Genomic DNA, 10,603 nt, shown 5'->3' on the forward strand with positions numbered 1-10,603 from the left:
TCTTATTGTTAATCTTTGATTGTTGCCCATAATCGTTGATTAATTTGTTATTCTTTTCCTAAGAGATAAGTCGGGATTAGAATTAGGCAAAGCATGCTATAATAGTCCGATCTAATTTGTGCGAGAGCCCGTTAGTAATCGTTCTATGGTTAGGTAATAGGCCGAGGGGAATTACTTAAAACCTAAACAACAATTGATCATATGTTCTTCTAATTTGACATCACTTTATGCTAATCATATGTGTAACCCCATTCCTTAAATCTTTAATCATATTTGTTTACAACTCATATTGTTTTATCGTTATTACTTTAATCAAACTAAAATAATTCGTGACCGACCTTGATAGAATTCTATTCATAGTTATTCATATTACATTACCCATCTCACTGTGATCGACTCCTACTTCCCTAACTATATTCATTTGTTTGTTAATTAAGCCTAGGGTAATTATCTTTGTTAGGTGCGCGATAAGCCTATCAAATTTAGGCGCCGTTGCCGGGGTGCACGGTTTCATTTCTTGTGATTAGTTTAATTCTAACTTGTTTTGCTTTGTCTTAAGGAGCACTTGTTCCTTGAGACCGTTAATTACAATCTCTTCTAGGTTGTTGTCTTATGCCCAGGTCCTCTCGAATCAGTGAACTACTTCCCGTTGATCCTGAGCACGAGAAAACCTTACGTAGACGGGTGCGCTTCCTTAAGGAGATTATCAATGCCGCATCTCCTGCGGAACTTGAAAGCATTCAAACAACTTACATAGAATATCTCAAAGCTCTTGAAGAAGAGGAAGCTTCTACTTCTCAACCAAAAATCAAGAAGATGGTTCATTTGTCCGATCACTCTAAGCCCACCACGGCTATGCTTCCTAGTGGTATTGCTACTGCCCAAATTGATGCGGCGAATTTTGAGATCAAGCCGGCCTTTATAAGCCTTGTCTAGAAAAAGCAATTTGGTAGAGGTCCGTTGGAAGATACCAATTTTCACATTACAAATTTTTGTGACTATTGCTCAATGATTAGGCAAGCAGGGGTGACACAAGATCAAATAAGGGAGATACTTTTCCCTTTTTCATTGACCGACAAAGCCAAGTTGTGGATCAATAGCCTTGATAGAACCGCAATGGGGATTATCAATTGGGATACCTTGGCTCTGGCATTCTACCAAAAGTATTTTCCAACGGAAAATACCCAACAATTGAGAAGCCAAATCACGGGATTCCGTCAAAATGGTAATGAAAGCTTGTTTGAGGCATGGGAGAGATAATAAAATACAAAGACAATGCTCTCATCATGGGTTGGATCCATGGTTTCTTGCAATCACATTCTATAATGGTTGTTGTGCCGAGTATCGCCGAGTTTTGGACTCCGCCAACAATGGCAGGTTCGACCAAATTGATGTGGAACTTTCTCATTCACCATTGAATACATGGCGGTACATGACTCTCAATATGTCAACTCTTGTAGCCCCCCATTGAAGACCAATGAAGAATATCAAAGCATAACTCTTTAGAAAGTTTAAGTGGCTCTTCTCCAACAACAAATGGACAATCGAGGATCAAGTTCATCACAATCTCATGAACAATTCAATGTCACTAGACAAATCTTTGTGTGTGAAGGTTGTGGAGGTGCGGGGCATGTTGCACAAGAGTGTAGGAGTACAATTGAGCAAGTGAATGCCTACCAAAGCTTTAGGCAAAATTTCAATCCTTTCTTCAACACTTACAATGACGCTACAAAGTGCCATCCAAATTTGTCCTACAAAAGCACCAATGTTCTAAATCCACAACATCAAATTCAAAATGTGCCACAACAACAAAGACAAGTCCAAGCACCCCCACTGGGTTTCCAAAATCAAGGACAAAGAAATAATTTCCAACAAGGTTTTCAACAACCTTTTCAAAATCAACAAGTTCAAGGTCAATCATCCAATTCCCATCAAATCAACCAACAAATGAGCAAAATGGAGGCTTTAATGACACAAGTGGTTGAGACACAAAGGAGCTTGACTAACCATGTCCAAAAGAGTGACCACGCTAGGGATGCTACCATCAAAATGCTTGAGACCCAAATTGCTTAACTTGCTACCTCAAGTGCTCAAAGACAACAAGGCTAATTGCCACCTCAAGGTGCACAACCTCATGACACTGGAAATGCCATTACTTTAAGGAGTGGTACCAAGTATGATGACCCCCCTATGCCAAATGTTGATGATGGGTTAGTTGGTAAGAAAAGTGTTGATAGCAAAAAGGTTGATGGAGCAAGAAAGGTTGATGACGTTCCAAAGAAAGTTGATGAGCCAATAGTGGTGGAAAATGTGGAGGATGCTCCTCCAAAGAAGGGTGATCAAGTCAAAGAGCCGGCAAAAATTCAAGTGTCTTTCCCGGATAGATTGAAACAGGCTCACAAAGAGACTCAATTTGGAAAGTTCATGGAAGTGGTGAAGAATTTTCAGGTAACCGTTCCTTTTACTGAATTAATTATCACCCAAATCCCCTATTATATATACCAAGTTCATGAAAGACATTTTAACTACGAAGAAGACTTTTGATATTGTTGAAACTATAGCATTCACCACCGAGTGTAGTTCTCTTTTGCAAAACAAGTATCCTCTTAAGTTAAAAGATCCTGATAACTTTTCCATTCCATGCACCATTAGCACCTACACCATTGATAAAGCTTTATGTGATCTAGGTTCTAGTGTGAGTGTGATGCCTTACACTATTTGTGAAAAGTTGAACATGGGTGTCTTGAAATGTATTAGTGTCACCTTGCAAATGGCGGACCGTTCTATAAAACTCCCTTTGAGTGTTTTGGAGGATGTGGCCGCCAAGGTTGGAAAATTTTTCATTCAGGTTGATTTTATCGTTCTTGACATGGCCGAGGATTCACAAATCCCAATTATTTTGGGAAGATCATTTTTACACACCGCGGGTGCGGTCATTGATGTTAAGAATGGTAAGCTAACCTTGGAAGTAGGTAATGACAAGGTCACTTATAATTTGAACAATGCCATGAAAATTCCAATGTTAGAAGAGTCATGTTATTCCATAGAAGTCATAGATGCTATTGATGTTATAGTTGATGACTCATTGCCTCGATCTTTAAGAAAAGATCTCTTGGAGGCACTCTTGTTGTTGGAATCTTTTGCAGGTGATGGTGATATTGGAGATGATGAAATTGATGCTTTGGCGGTGGAACTAGATGGAGAGGAACTACCTTTGGAGGAAAGCTCTTAATTCATAGGTTTGGTTGCTACTTCTGACAAGGTTGAGGTGCAAAAACCCGAACTTAAGCCCCTCCCCTAGAATTTGAAATATGCTTTTCTCAATGAGTCGGAAATGTGTCTAGTCATAGTTAAGGTCCATTTAAATAAGAGTCAATTATATTCATTGTTGGACGTGTTGAAAGCACATAAGAAAGCCTTTAGTTATACTCTTGATGATTTGAAGGGGATAAGTCCCGATTTTTGCATGCATAGAATTCATCTTGAGGAAGATCATAAAACATGTGTCCAAGGTCAACGTCGATTAAATCCTAACATGCAAGAAGTGGTAAAAAAGGAAGTCATGAAACTTTTAGATGCGGGTATCATTTACGCTATTTCCGATTCAAAGTGGGTAAGTCCGGTCCAAGTTGTCCCTACGAAAGGAGGGACCACGGTAGTAAAAAATTATAAAAATAAACTCATCCCCACTCTAATTGTGACGGGATAACGCATGTGCATTGACTATACGAGGTTGAATTTGGCCACCAAGAAAGACCACTACCCGTTGCCTTTTATTGACCAAATGTTGGAGAGGTTGGCATGTCATAAGTACTTTTGCTACTTAGATTGTTATTTGGATTTCTTCCAAATACCCATTCACCCCGATGAGCAATAAAAAACCACTTTCACTTGCCCTTATGGTACCTTTGCTTACAGTAGGATGCCCTTTGGTCTATGTAATGCCCATGCCACCTTCCAACGTTGCATGACTAGTATTTTTCCGGATTTTATTGAGTCAATCATGGAAGTTTTTATGGATGATTTTAGTGTCTATGGCACTACATTTGATGCATGTTTGGCTAACTTGACTAAGGTTTTGAAAAGATGTGAAGAAGTTGATTTGGCGTTGAATTGGGAAAAGTGCCACGTCATGGTGAATGAAAGAGTGGTGGTGGGTCATCTAGTTTTCGAAAGAGGTATTGAAGTGGACCATGCTAATGTTCAAGTCATTGAACAACTCTCCCCTCCCGTGAATGTCAAAGGTGTAAGGAGCTTTTTAGGCCATGCAGGGTTCTACCGCCACTTCAATAAGGATTTTTCAAAAATTGTTAAGCCCCTCACCGAGCTTCTTTTAAAGGATGCTCCATTTGTGTTTAATAATGCTTGTCTTGAGTCTTTCAACAGAATTAAGAAAGCTTTGATCTCCGCACCTATCATCCAATCACCGGATTAGAACTTGCCTTTTGAATTGATGTGTGATGCAAGTGACTATGCATTAGGTGCCGTTCTTGGACAAAGGAAGGACAAAGTGCTCCATGCAATCTACTATGCAAGCAAAATTTTGGATGAAGCTCAAATCAACTATGCTACCACCAAGAAGGAGATTCTTACTATTGTCTATGCTTTAGATAAATTCCGCTCCTATTTAATTGGATCCAAAGTTATTGTCTATTCCGACTATGCCGCTTTAAAACATCTACTTTCAAAGAATGAGGCAAAGCCAAGGCTTATTAGATGGATCTTGCTCTTGCAAGAATTTGATGTTGAGATTCGTGACAAGAAAGGGGCTGAAAATGTTGTTGCCGATCACCTCTCCCATTTGAGGTTTGATAATGGAAGTATTCATATTCCAATTGATGACTATTTTGCCGATGGTTCGTTAATGATTTTGGATGACAATTCCTCATTGTATGCCGATATTGCCAACTATCTTGTTGGTCGTGAACTGCCACCAAATATTTCATATCAACAAAAGAAGAAGTTCATGCATGATGCCAAGTTCTATCTATGGGATGATCCTAATTTGTTCAAGCATTGCTCCGATGGGTTCTACCAGAGATGTATCCCACAATGGGATGTGAAGGGTGTGTTGGAAGGTTGTCATTCTTTTCCTTACGGTGGTCACCATGGACCATCTTTGTCGCCGTTGACTACGTCTCTAAATGGGTAGAGACCATTGCTACTCGAACAAATGATGCTCGCCATGTTATAAACCTGTTGATAGGTCCATTTTATATATAGTTTAACTCCCTATTTTAGCTCGGTTTTATTTGATTATTGCACTTCTATAAGTGTATTTGTGAGCTAATTCCGTGTTCTAGGTGTTTTTGCTCGTATTCATTGCATTTTGTAGGAAATGAAGTTTTTATAGCTTTTCCCCATCAAATTAGCATTCACCCAAGTTCACGAGGCTAATGAGAGCAAGTCTTGACCATGCAAGAGCGTTTTGGGAAGTATGAGGGCGTTTCGGGAAGAAATTGGAAATCTCGAGCATGAAGAAACAAACTTTGGTTAGTGAACAAATAAAGAAATGAAGTCCAAGTAAAAGCCCAAGTTAAGAGCATGCATTGGATGCCATATGATCCCTAAGATGCCTTAGACGGACTCATAAATATGCAAGCATTGGATTCCGCATCACCATAAAGCAAGAAGTTAAGACGGAATTAAGACGAAGAGCTAAAATACCACGACCCTGATCGGGGTGGGGTGTCCCCGATCGGGGTTGCCTCTCTTTGACTCGTTTACGTTTCACCCTTTATTCCTATATAAAGGGTGTTTTATCCGACCACTTTTACACACTTCCGTACACTTTTTCATATGCTTTAGTCTTAGTTTTCAGAATAAAATGTAGTTTAGCATTTCCTTAAGCATTTCCTTGTTGTTACAAACAATTTCTTTTAAGCATTTCAAGTTATATACAAATACATTTCAAGTTATTTCCATTTAGTACCTTGTTCTTCATTTCCATATTCCATTTCCATTGTTAAGGTAATTCTATTTCTAGTACTTATTTTATTCCATTATCATCATGTTTATTATATCATATGTTATTAGTTTAGTTTTCAATATGTGTGAGTAGTTTATTTATCTAGGGATTAGGGGAACCATGTATAAATACTACTTGTAAATATTGAATTATGATGATACAATATCGATTAAAAGTTTCCATCACATGCCTGTACTGAATTGTTAGTCTTTGATTATTGGCCACAATCCTAGATTAAATTTGTTAATTCACTTTTATAAGTCGAGTGGCACGAAATTGAATTAGACTAAGCATGATTTAGTAGACCGATCTAGTAATAGCGAGAGATCGCTAGAACCCGTTCTATGGTTGTCAATAAGGCCGAAAGGTGTTTTCTTTAAGCCTAAACAATTATCGTTATTATCAATTTCCTAGTTTGACATGAGCATTTATATAATTTTCATGTGGGACCCGATTCCCTTAGACTCTTTTATCATTATTGTTTTTACATTATGTTATCACAAGTTTAACAATCAAACCAAACAATCATACGATTACCGACCTTGATAGAATTAACTCCATGACAACTTACTCCTGTCTCCTTGTGTTCGACCCCTATTACTACATGCATTTGTTACCCGGATATTTATCTTTGTTAGGTGTGCGATAGCCTATCACCTGTTCAAGAAGATCATATTTCCGCGCTTTTGTGTTCCTAAAGCGGTGATTAGTGATTGTGGCACACATTTTGGTGAGAAACAACTTGATGCATTACTTGCAAACTATGGAGTTTTCCATAGAAGTGGCTTGGCCTATCATCCACAAACAAGTGGCCAAGTTGAAGTTTCAAATCGTGAGCTAAAGTCCATGTTTGATAATCGCGCTACATGTTTGATACGCGGAGCGATTTATGACTATTCGTAAGTTCATCGACAAGTGATAGCTCAAACACTCGAGTCAACCTCATGGTCTTCATCTACGTGCCGATACGGTTGTTTTAACAGTAATTCGTGTTCGTTTGGAGTCCAGGTCAAACACCGCTTTATTTCCTAAAAACCGTTTAAATGCCGAGTCGGAATGTTCCGGAGTGTTCTAGAATTTTCTGGATATCTATTCCTTATTAATATTTTCTAAGGAAATATCTCCTGTATATTGTGTTTCATGGAATAAGGAAGTATAGATCTACCGAAACTCCATAATAAAGCGCGGAAATCTTGCTTGCAGAGGAGGAAACCTCTGGGGAAATGACGCAGCAGGTGCTGCGCCTCTTCCAAAGGTCGCAGTGGCTGCTGCGCCTCTTCCCCAGCCCTCTTTCCATGCTTTCCAGAATCTTTTCGAGATTTGTTTCCGTATCCGTGCCATACCTAAACTCCTTCGTGTGTGTAGTATAAATAGAGACCTTCGGTCTCCATATTTGTAACACCCCAAGAGATTACGAGATTAAGTTGTCCCACATCGGGAAAATATGAGGCTTGTGATATGTTTATAAAGGATTCCACTCACCACTTAGTAACAAAGCCTTGTGCTTTTGGGGTTAAGTGAGGATAAGTAATAGGCCTAAAAGGTAAACATCTCATCTTATTGGGGTTGTGTTATGACTGTGGTGGGTCGGGTTGTTATAAGTGGTATCAGAGTAAAACGATCCTCAGGCCTAACCAATGAACAATAATAAATGTAGGATGTGTCTAAATAAAATGAACCCCGGGTAGAAACTGTTAGGAGCCCCTCTTAGTGCGGTTAAGAAGCGCGCCTTATCTCATACCATGGCCCTCTCAGTTTTGAACCGGTTACCTTGATAGAAAATTTTGAGTGGGGTAATAAAAAAGGAGTCGTGTTAATTCTTTTTAGAGTCATTTGTTTACCTTAAGATGAATATTGCTAATCTTGTTACAGGATGCGGAGTGAGGTAAATATTATGTGATGTATGAATGGCCTAAATGCTTGTGGAATGGGATTATATTGGAGGTTGCTTCCAATTGAATAGTTTTATGAAATATATGGTAAATTGGATGATAAATGGGTGTATATACGTGGGAGTTCAAATGCTATTTATTTTTAAGTGAAAGTTTTGAATATGACTCTTGGTGTAGTATATGAAGTAGACCTAATATGTCTAGTGATATGTGGATTATGTGTTGCCCCAAAGCCATGTTTATCTAGTTATGTTGCGTACTTGTTCTTTTGTTTAAGGTGAGTCGGTTACGGGGACATAACCTTAATTGTAAGGGGGTTAGGATTGTAATATTGCACTTGGTTAATTTCTCAGATTTTTACCCTTATTTGTTTTGACTTTCATTTATTGCCTGATTATAATCTATGAACGAAAATTTTATTGGTGATAGCCTTGTGTGTTAGCTTTTGTTTACCGCTGGTTTCATGCTTATACGATTTACAGTTTAGGAGTAATAAATATTTTAGTAGACAGTGGTCATGAAGTTCCAGTACAGTTATGTTTTCGACCACCAATTTTGCAAAATATATCATTTAATTTTTACGTATAATTTTTGTATAATTTCAACTCCACTGTTTAAAAGACTTGTATACGTTTGCAAATTGATAAGCCACGGCCAAATTATTGTCTTGATATTTAATGATGATTTTTGCAAGTTGACCTAAGTTCATAATGAATTGCTGATCGGTTTCTGTTTGACCAATTGAGTTGTAAACATCATTATAAAATGGTTATTTGAGCTTTGGACTTGATTCTTTTCTCATTTTTTGAAAACTCTGTATATTTTCTTAAAAGTATAAAATCTCAAGAACTAGTTAAGCGGTTATTTATTAGTGATTTTTAAAAGTTACAACATGTTTACTAGCTTTTGAAATGCCTGATTTCATGACAAAAGTGTAATCAAAATTGTTTTATAAGTTATGAACCTTGTTGATATGTCTTAATAAGTATGTTTACATGATGTGAATGGTATACTCGTTAATTATATGCTTGATATGCGGTAAAAAGGAAGTTATATGTGGTAAAATGTTGTATTGCTTGATTTGATATTTCAATGAGATGACATGTTTGCTAGAGTGCTTGGGTGGTTTGCTGAAATGGAATTTATGTTAATATTGATAATCATATGGTTGAGTTGGTTACTGGAGGATTATTACTGTATAGACATTTATGATACGTGTGGCATTTTGACAAGTATTTATCATTGTGAAACTTCGGGACGAAGTTTATTTTAGGGGGATAGAATGTGACACCTCATGTGTTAAGTTTATTTCAAGTTACATTTTCTTGTTAAGTTTATTTTGTGGTACATTTTGATAAATTGATGATCGTGCTGCAATTAATGATGAGCTGAAATGATAACATTGTGTTACGAGTTCTATATGATTGGTATGGTCTTTTGTTAGTAGTGGGGGGCTTGTTAAGCATTTCTGGGTTAGACTCAGGACAAAGTTCATTTTAAGGAAGGAAGACTGTAATACCCCGTAATTTCATAAGTACTTATATGAATAATTTATGTAATTCAAATAATTAATTAATGATATTTACAATTAATAAGTACGTAGTGAGACGGAATAAAATAATAAAATAATGAGTCGGGAATAGATGTAGGCCGTGTGTATTGGGCCGAGTGTACTCATGTGATTTTAATAGTAGTAATATTGTAATAATAGTAATACCATAATAGTAATAATAATAATAATAATAATAATAATAATAATAATAATAATACTAATAGTAATAGTAATAATAATAATTAATAATAATAATAATAATAATAATAATAGTAGTAGTAGTAGTAGTAGTAGTAGTAGTAGTAGTAGTAGTAGTAGTAGTAGTAGTAGTAGTAGTAGTAGTAGTAGTAGTAGTAGTAGAATACATATTGTTAAATTAGTAAGTTTCCTAATAAGACTACCTTCTACTAGTGTAAAAGCAAAGCTAGACCTACCATATAGTTTTATTCACATAATTTCACAAGTATCACACATAAAGAGAGAGAGAGAGAGAGAGAGAGAGAGAGAGAGAGAGAGAGAGAGAGAGAGAGAGAGAGAGAGAGAGAGAGAGAGAGAGAGAGAGAGAGAGAGGGGAAGGAGATCTATAGAAGAAAGAGGAAGAGAATATAGCTTTATTATCGTCTCAAGTAAGACCGTCTTATTATATAATATATTGATTTTGTAACTATGTTAACACGCATACTAGATCACCGTATGATTTGCCTTGACCATGACCTCGACCTCAGACCACCATGACTGACCCCGGACTTAGCTTGACCACCGTTGACCGACTATGGGTGGTTTGACCGTTTGTTTTGACTATGGTTTGGTGGTTGATTGTTGTTGCTTGAACCATGGATAAATAAGGGATTTTCTGACCCCACCGTGACCCGTCAGACCTGTGCTTGGGTTGGGTCTAGAGCTGGTGGTTCATGGCGGGTCAGGGAGTGCTAGGTGGTGGTCCGGAGTGGTCGTTGTGGTGTTTGGTAGTGAGGAAACTGAGTGGGTTAATATCGTTGCGGTAACGCGATTAAACACGTAATTGCTAGATTAGGACATCCGTGCTCAACCTAGACCTCGACCTGACCTTGGTGGCTGCTGGTGGAGACCACGGTGGTGGCCACTAGTGGTGTGGGGTGGTTGTGGTTTGTGGAATGTCGCGAGTTGCCTTGTCGTTTATGCCGTGGGTAATGTGCTAAGGCACGATTGGGG

At 37.8% G+C, this 10,603-nt stretch overlaps 1 non-coding gene across 1 annotated transcript; it reads right to left on the minus strand.

Moving 5' to 3' along the window:
* Positions 1–1,189: 1,189 nt before the first annotated feature.
* On the minus strand, positions 1,190–1,293 carry LOC141650104 (small nucleolar RNA R71). The gene has a single exon (XR_012546164.1). It is a non-coding gene; the product is annotated as a small nucleolar RNA R71 (small nucleolar RNA).
* Positions 1,294–10,603: the final 9,310 nt, after the last annotated feature.

The sequence above is a fragment of the Silene latifolia genome, chromosome 3, assembly GCF_048544455.1.
Source record: "Silene latifolia isolate original U9 population chromosome 3, ASM4854445v1, whole genome shotgun sequence".
NCBI lineage: Eukaryota > Viridiplantae > Streptophyta > Magnoliopsida > Caryophyllales > Caryophyllaceae > Silene > Silene latifolia.